We start from the raw sequence: 7,679 nt of genomic DNA on the forward strand, positions 1-7,679 counted from the left end.
CTCTCAAATGTTGCTCATGCTCTCCCATGCTACGTGAGTAAATCAAGATGTCATCAATAAAGACAATGACAAACGAATCAATATAACGCCTGAATACCCTATTCATCAAATCCATAAATGTCGTTGAGGCATTAGTCAATCCGAAGGACATTACTAGAAATTCATAATAGCCATATCTAGTACGGAAAGTAGTCTTCGGATCATCTGGGTCCAGAATTTTCAACTAATGATACCCCAATCTCAAGTCAATCTTAGAGAACACCCTAGAACCTTGTAACTGGTCAAAAAAATCATCAATACACGACAACGGGTATTTGTTCTTGACGGTAACCTTGTTCAACTGGCGGTAATCAATACACATCCGCAATAGTTCCATCTTTCTTCTTCACAAATAACATTGGTGCACCCCAAGGTAATATACATGGTCTCACAAACCACTTTGCTAACAACTCCTCAAGCTGCTCCTTCAACTCTTTCGGAGCCATGCGGTATGGTGGGATATATATAGGCTGGGTACCTGGAGCCAAATCAATATCACAATCTGGGGGTATGCCTGAAAGGTCAGAAGGAAACATATCGGCGAATTCCCGGACTACTGGCACTGAATCAATCATCGAAGACTCTACTGTAGTGTCCCAAACATAAGCTAGATAAGCCAAACAACCCTTCTCAACCATATGTCGAGCCTTCAGAAATAACCTGACTAGCTATACTAACGGAGGAACCCTTCTACTCCAATCTCGGCGACTCTAGCATTGCTAAAGTAATAGTTTTGGCATGACAATCAAGGATGGCGTGATGTGCGGACAACTAGTCTATGCCCAGGATCACCTCAAAGTCGATCAACTCAAGCAAAAGAAAGTCTGTTCTAGTCTCATAACCATATAATGTGACCACACAAGACTGATAGATTCGATCCACAACCGCAGAATTGCCCACAGTGGTGGACACATAAATAGGAGTACCTAAGGACTCATGAGGAATATCTAGGAAATGGGCAAACAGAGATGATACATATGAATAGGTAGATCCTGAATCAAATAACACCGAAGCATCTTTACCGCAGACAAAAATAATACATGTGATCACGGCATCTAAGGCCAATGCATTTGGTCTGGCAGGAAAAGCATAGAATCTAGCTGGGCTACCAGCTAGCTAGCCTCCACCTGACTGAGTAATAGTTGGTCGACCTCCCCCTGCCTAGCCTCCACCTCTGGATGGCCCCTACCAGCCTACCCTCCACCTTTGGGCGACTGGATAGCTGGTGCTATAATCATGGGTTGTTGGTCGTACTACACTGCCTTGCCCCGAAGCTTGGGGTAGTATTTCCTCATGTGACTGAGATCTCCACACTCGAAATAACCCCTCGATATAGTTACCTACTACCCTGATGGCTTGAAGACCCACTAGTTTAAGCCTGAATAGCTGGTGGGCAATATGAACTCTCTGACATAGCACTAAAATAGGAGCTGGAAGAACCCTGGTGGTCTGAGTACCCACTGGAAGAAGCCTGAATAGTTGGTGGGCGGTAAGAACTCTCTGGGATGGCATTGAAATAGGGGCGCACTGGAGCACCTCGAGGAGGCGGTGGTGCTGAATATGGGGGCCTGCTAGGTTGACCCCTCCCAAACTGACCTCTGCTCCTAGCCATGGCACCTCTAAACTCCCCAGAGAAACGGGTCCTCTTTCCCTACTGCATCTGCTCCCTACCTCTCTGACGGTAGCCTTTAATTCTCCGAGCAATCTCTACTACCAACTGATAAGAAGTCTCTATCTCAACCTCCCGGGCCATATTGGCCCTAATACCGGAGTGCAACCCCGCAACAAACCTCCGCACCCTCTCAGCATCATTAGGAAGTATCATAAGTGCATGGCAAGACAACTCAGAAAACCTTGCCTCATATCGATCACTAACATCTGACCCTGCTCAAGCTGCTCAAACTGATACCGCAACTCTTCCCTCTCGGAGGGTGGAATATATCTATCCCAAAAAAGCAGTGAACTGGCTCCAAGTCATGGGAGGAGAACTCGCTGGTTTGCCAAGAAGATAGGACTACCACCATCTACGGGCCCTTCCCTCCAACTAGAAAGTAGTGAAATCCACTCCATGAGACTCCAATATCCGCATGTTGTGTAGTCTATCCCTACATCGATTAATGAAGTCCTAGGTATCCTCATGTCACTCACCTCCGAAGACGGGTGTAATCTAGTCCATCAGTCCAATAGCTTTTGCGGCTTGCCGTCCGCAGCTGGTCTAGGCTCAGGCACAACCGCTACAACTGGATGGGCCCCGTACGTGGGTAGTGTACTCAGAGTTTGATACACTGTAGTTGCATGCCTAAGAGCTTGATTAGTAGGGGTATGTATCCCCTGCCACCTAAGACGTGGCTGGGTCTGCTGGAAATAAACTAGCCTGGTTCATAGAATCCATGAACCACAGCATATGTCCCAAGACCTCCTAAAAGCCCGGTGCTCTCATGAAATCCGTCGGGGTAAGCTTTGATGTGGGCACCTCGCCCTACTTCTCAATAATGGGATCCTCCACTGGTGGTGCAACTTGGGAAAGCTTGGGATACCCTCGTCCCCTATCTTGGGTCGGTGCCCTCCCCCGAGCTCTGCCTCGGCCTCTAGTAATGGGGGGAGCAGCTCCTCCCGGGTCCAAAATGTTTGTTGTGTGCATTCTCACTATCTATGAGATAATAAGAGAGAGAATTTAGTTTACCATCAACTGCACGATAGAAGATGAATAAAGAGTAGTTTCCTAACACCCCATAGCCTCTCGAAGATATGCATAGACGTCTCTGTGCCGATCCGTGAGACTCTATTAGGTTTTCCATTGACTTGTGAGACCTACGTGAACCTAGTGCTCTGATACCATGTTGTCATGACCCAATTCCATTATAGGCCGGGGTGGCGCCCAACACCATAGCTGGGCAAGCCAACACCGATCAACTAGTGGTTTCCCGTTTAATTAAATTATTAAGTAGTAACATTCCTTATTTGTTAAAAAGGTTTAAAAATTTACAAGTGAAACATAAATAAGCGGAAGCAACAAGTATCAATCAGAATCATGTAAACAAAACCAAAATCATAAGTCTACTAGTGAGTATGCCAAGACCTGGTGTCACAATTGTATGACAATCTAGTAGAATATACAAAAGAATACTGCTAGCCTACTATCTGAGAGGAAATAGACAGAAAAATAAACATGAGAAGACTCCAGCTACTGCAGAATGACTCGGAAGGTAGCTCATCATGAAGCTCGGAGTGGGGATCAACTACGCGCGTCGGGCGGGTAACTAGATGCACCTGTTTCATATCCTATACAATTAAGTACAAAAGTGTAGTATGATTACATAAAACAACATGTACCCAGTAAGTATCCAGTCTAACCTCAAAGAAGTAGTAACGAGGGGCCGACTTAGACACCTACTATGGGCTAACAATAATATAATTAAAGTGTTAGGCTAAGCATGGATATCATGAATAATACCAAAAGCTCAATAACAGGAGGTGAGAAGTTCTTCTTTCACAAATAAAATTTCAATTTGTCATATCGTTTAACAGCTTACATTTCAAGGCATTTAAGCAATATAAATCACAGAGAGTTCCAAATAATTATCATGTGCAAATTATGCCGAGGTCGTACGGCCCAATCCAACATAATATTAAATTGTGCACTGTCAGAGGGTCAAGCACCGTGAATCATATATGCATCTATTTATTACTGAGGCGTTCGGCTCGATCCATAAATAACAATTTATTTTCAGAAAACACAAATTTCTCATTTATAGTCAAGTATCTCATACAAATCCTCAAGTAAGTGAGTATAATCTTCTATAATTATTTTATCAATTTCCAACATGATTTAAGTGAGTATAATAGCAAGTAAGGACGCAAGCATTTCAAATATAGCATGATACGGGTCCTAAACTATCTGGACAATAGCATAATAGTAGCTACGTACGAACTCTCGTCACCTCGTGCTTACCTAGCACCCAAAAATAGGTACAAACATTTATTTAATTCATCTATGGGATTAATTCCCTCTTACAAGGTTAGAAAAGAGATTTAACTCGTCTCGAGGCCTACTTCTAAACTCAAGAATGTGCTCAAGCCCTCAAATCGGAGCCAAACGATCCAAAACTATTCAAATATTGTAGAAACTAATCAATATATGCTCAAAAGTTTATATTCTAACTATTAAAGTGACTACTTAACCCAAAAGTCAAGATTCCTAAAATTCACCCCGGAGCCCACATGCTCGGATTCCGAAAATTTTCAAAGAAAGTTGTTACCCATAACCTTAGGAACATAATATATGATTTTTACTAAATTTCATAGTCATTTTTGTGGTAAAATCTCTTTTTTTTTTATTAAACCCTAGGTTTTTCTTTCAAACCCATAATTTCTACCAATTTCAAGTCGAAATCTATCCATAATTTATTTATTGAACTCACGTTAAGATAGAAATTATTTACCCTCAATAACCAGGTTGAAATCTCCCCCTTTTGAAGCTCTAGGATCGCCCAGGTGTGTAAAGAATGGGAGAAAAATGCCTAACTCCTGTATTAAATGAAGTGCACTGCCCTAGCAATTTCCGCACCTACGGTGCGTTGGCCGCATCTGCGGACGAGGGTTCACTTTTGCAGAATTGGTTGGGCCTGCTTTTGCGGAAAGGGTGTCGCATCTGCGGAACCTACGCTGCCCTCCTTGGGCCGCATCTGCGAGGAATGACCCGCATATGCAAGCTCGCACTTGCGGCTAACCAGCCGCAGGTGCGGTTATGACAGCAGCTGGAGCTTCAGCTCTTACTCCAAACTTTCAACTTGGTCCGAGCCTCATCCGATTGACGCTCGGGGCCCTCGGGGCCCCCGGGGCCCCGTCCGAACGTACCAACAACTTTGAAATCATAAAACGGACTCTCTCGAACTATCAGAACGCTCGAAAAAATATTAGAACTAAGAATCACACCCTAAAACCAATTGAATCAAACTTAAGAACCTCAAGTTCTTCAACTTACTTCCAATGCACCAAATCATACTTAGACTACTCGGAATGGCGCCAAATTTTGTGTGCAAGTCTTAAATGATATTACGAAACTATTCCTAGTCTCAAAATTCTATTTGGACCTCGATTTTATCAAAACCCACTCCAAACCAAATTTAAAATAACTTCTAAAACCTTCAAGAACCAACTTTTACTATAAGGCGCCAAAATGATTTTGGGTCATCCAAAACCCGATCCGAACATACGCCCAAGTCTGAATTCATCATATGAACCTGTTGGAACCGTCAAATCCTGATTTCGAGGTCGTTTGCTCAAAACATTGATCAAAGTCAAACTTAGCCTTTTTAAGCCAACTTAAGGAACCAAATGTTCCGATTTCAACCCGAACTTTTCTAAATCCCGAACTAACCATTCTCATAAGTCATAAATAAGTAAAAGCAAGTACGGGAAGTATTATTTAGGGGGGAACGGGATTCTAGAAAGTAAAATGACCGATTGGATCATTACAACATTATATACATCCTCTACGATCACTTTCCAGCAAGTTTGATAAAATAGAATATTTAGGACATCCGGTCCCGGAGCACTGTCTATGCTAATAGAGTATACACTACTTTCTACTTCCTCAAATGTAGGAATAGTTGTGAGCATTTCATTATCTTCGTCAGTGATTTTTGGCGTTAGGCAGTTTAGTACTGATTGGTCAAGTGAGGCCTTACCATGGCTGAATATCTTTTGAAAGTGATCTATAGCAGCCGAAGCTACATCTTGCTCTCCTTCTCTACATACACCATTGTCATCCTTTATCTTTTGAATGTTCAGTCTTTTCCTTCATCCTTTAATTACCCCATGGAAGAATGTTGTATCCTTATCCCCATCTTTTAGCCAATTGGCTTTAGCCTTTTGCCTCAGGATTGCATCTTGGATTTTTATGTATTGAATGAATTCTACCTTTAGATTATTTAATTCAACCGTCTTCTTAGTTGTGTTGTGCAAAATCATATCTTATTCCATAATAGATATTTATTTTTCTAACTTCTTCTGCTCCTCATAGATATCGCCAAAGGCTTCTCTGGAACAAGAACTGAGTCTTTGGCAGACCTTCTTCAATTTTTGATGTAGAATCCACATAGGGTTGCCTCTAATATGTTCATCTCACACCTCTTGAACCATAGAAATAAAGTCTGTATGTTTCACCCAGAAGTCTAAGAACTTAAAGTATTTTGGGCCAGTAGTGTCTGAGCTTCTCATGTTGAGCAACAGAGGTGTATGATCTGAGCAAGATCTCGCCAAGTGTGTGATTGTTGTCTCATTTAGTGTATCTGTCCATTGTGAATTAATGAGCAATCTATCGAGTCTTTTTTCAAATAGTTTTGATTGGCCTCATGTTGTCGCACCAAGTGAATTTAGCTCCATAATACCCTGCATCTTGAAGACCACAATCATCTAAACAATTCATGAAGTCTTGGCTCTTATTTAGGTTATATGGAAATCCCCCACATTTTTCTTCTGCACTGAGAATAATATTAAAGTCGCCTACCACTGCCTACGGTCCATGTATGTTATTGCTCCAAGTTCTCAATTCATCCCATAATATTTTTCTCTCACTTGTAGTACATTTAGCATATACTATTGTCACATGTATGGTGTGGCTAACATCGCAAGGGTTACCTGACATGTCACCTGTTGTTCCGAGTCCTCCAATATATTTACATGTATATCTGATGACCAGAAAAGCCAAATTTTGTTGTTATAGTTGAAGTGGCAATGTTGCAACCCCAGTTGTAATTTGAATCTTTCGATCTTTGTGAACCTTACCATAGGTTCTGGTAGTGGATAAAGGATAATTTGTATTATTGATATAGAAGTTTAAACCTTTTAAAGGCTTGTTGGGACTTCATGACCCTAATATTCCATGATAGTGAACTAAACATAGGAAACATTAGGGGTTTGGTCCTTTTGTTGCAACTGTGAGGCCTTGGTGATGTTCCTTTCTTCACATCACTTGAGCTGTGAACACCTCAGAGAGGTTGTTGAATTGTGTTATTTTTACCTTTACTCTATTCACTGAAACTTCTTCCTTGTCAAAGTTCAGTGCTCTTTGGGGTCTTCTCGCATTCTCGTCATCTAAACTGACTTACCCCTCGTTATCGGATAGGTTATCCATGTCTATGTCTTGAGTTTCTAAGACAATCTCAGAATCCAGTGTATTCATGCCTTGCTTCACTTTTACTTGAGGTAAGACCACCTCTGTGTTCCGCGTTGGGGATTTTCCAGGTGTGAGTTCCTGAACCTCTATCGCCATAGCAGTATTTAGTTCAAGTTACACTTTTCCCCTTGAACCTCAATAGGTCTTCGGTTCATCCGGGGAATTGGTCATATCCTTCCAATCCAGGAGGGATTTCCAGGTCCGGCATATTTTGGGGAGGAATATTTGACTGAAATCTCCTCCTTTTGGTTGATAGTTTCTTTACTTGGTTCTTATTTATGCTTATTAGTCCTGCTTTTTCATCAATCGCCTGCTCCTTAAGATGGATAAGAACTAAGACTGCAGTTTTCTTTTTTGATTTCTTCACTACCTTTTTCGCGCCAGTCTACTTATTATTATTTTTTGTTTTTCGTCTTCTCAACTCTTGGTTGCACTTCTTTGGTTATATTATCCTCCTCTA

Source organism: Nicotiana tabacum, chromosome 1 (assembly GCF_000715075.1).
Source record: "Nicotiana tabacum cultivar K326 chromosome 1, ASM71507v2, whole genome shotgun sequence".
Classification (NCBI taxonomy): domain Eukaryota; kingdom Viridiplantae; phylum Streptophyta; class Magnoliopsida; order Solanales; family Solanaceae; genus Nicotiana; species Nicotiana tabacum.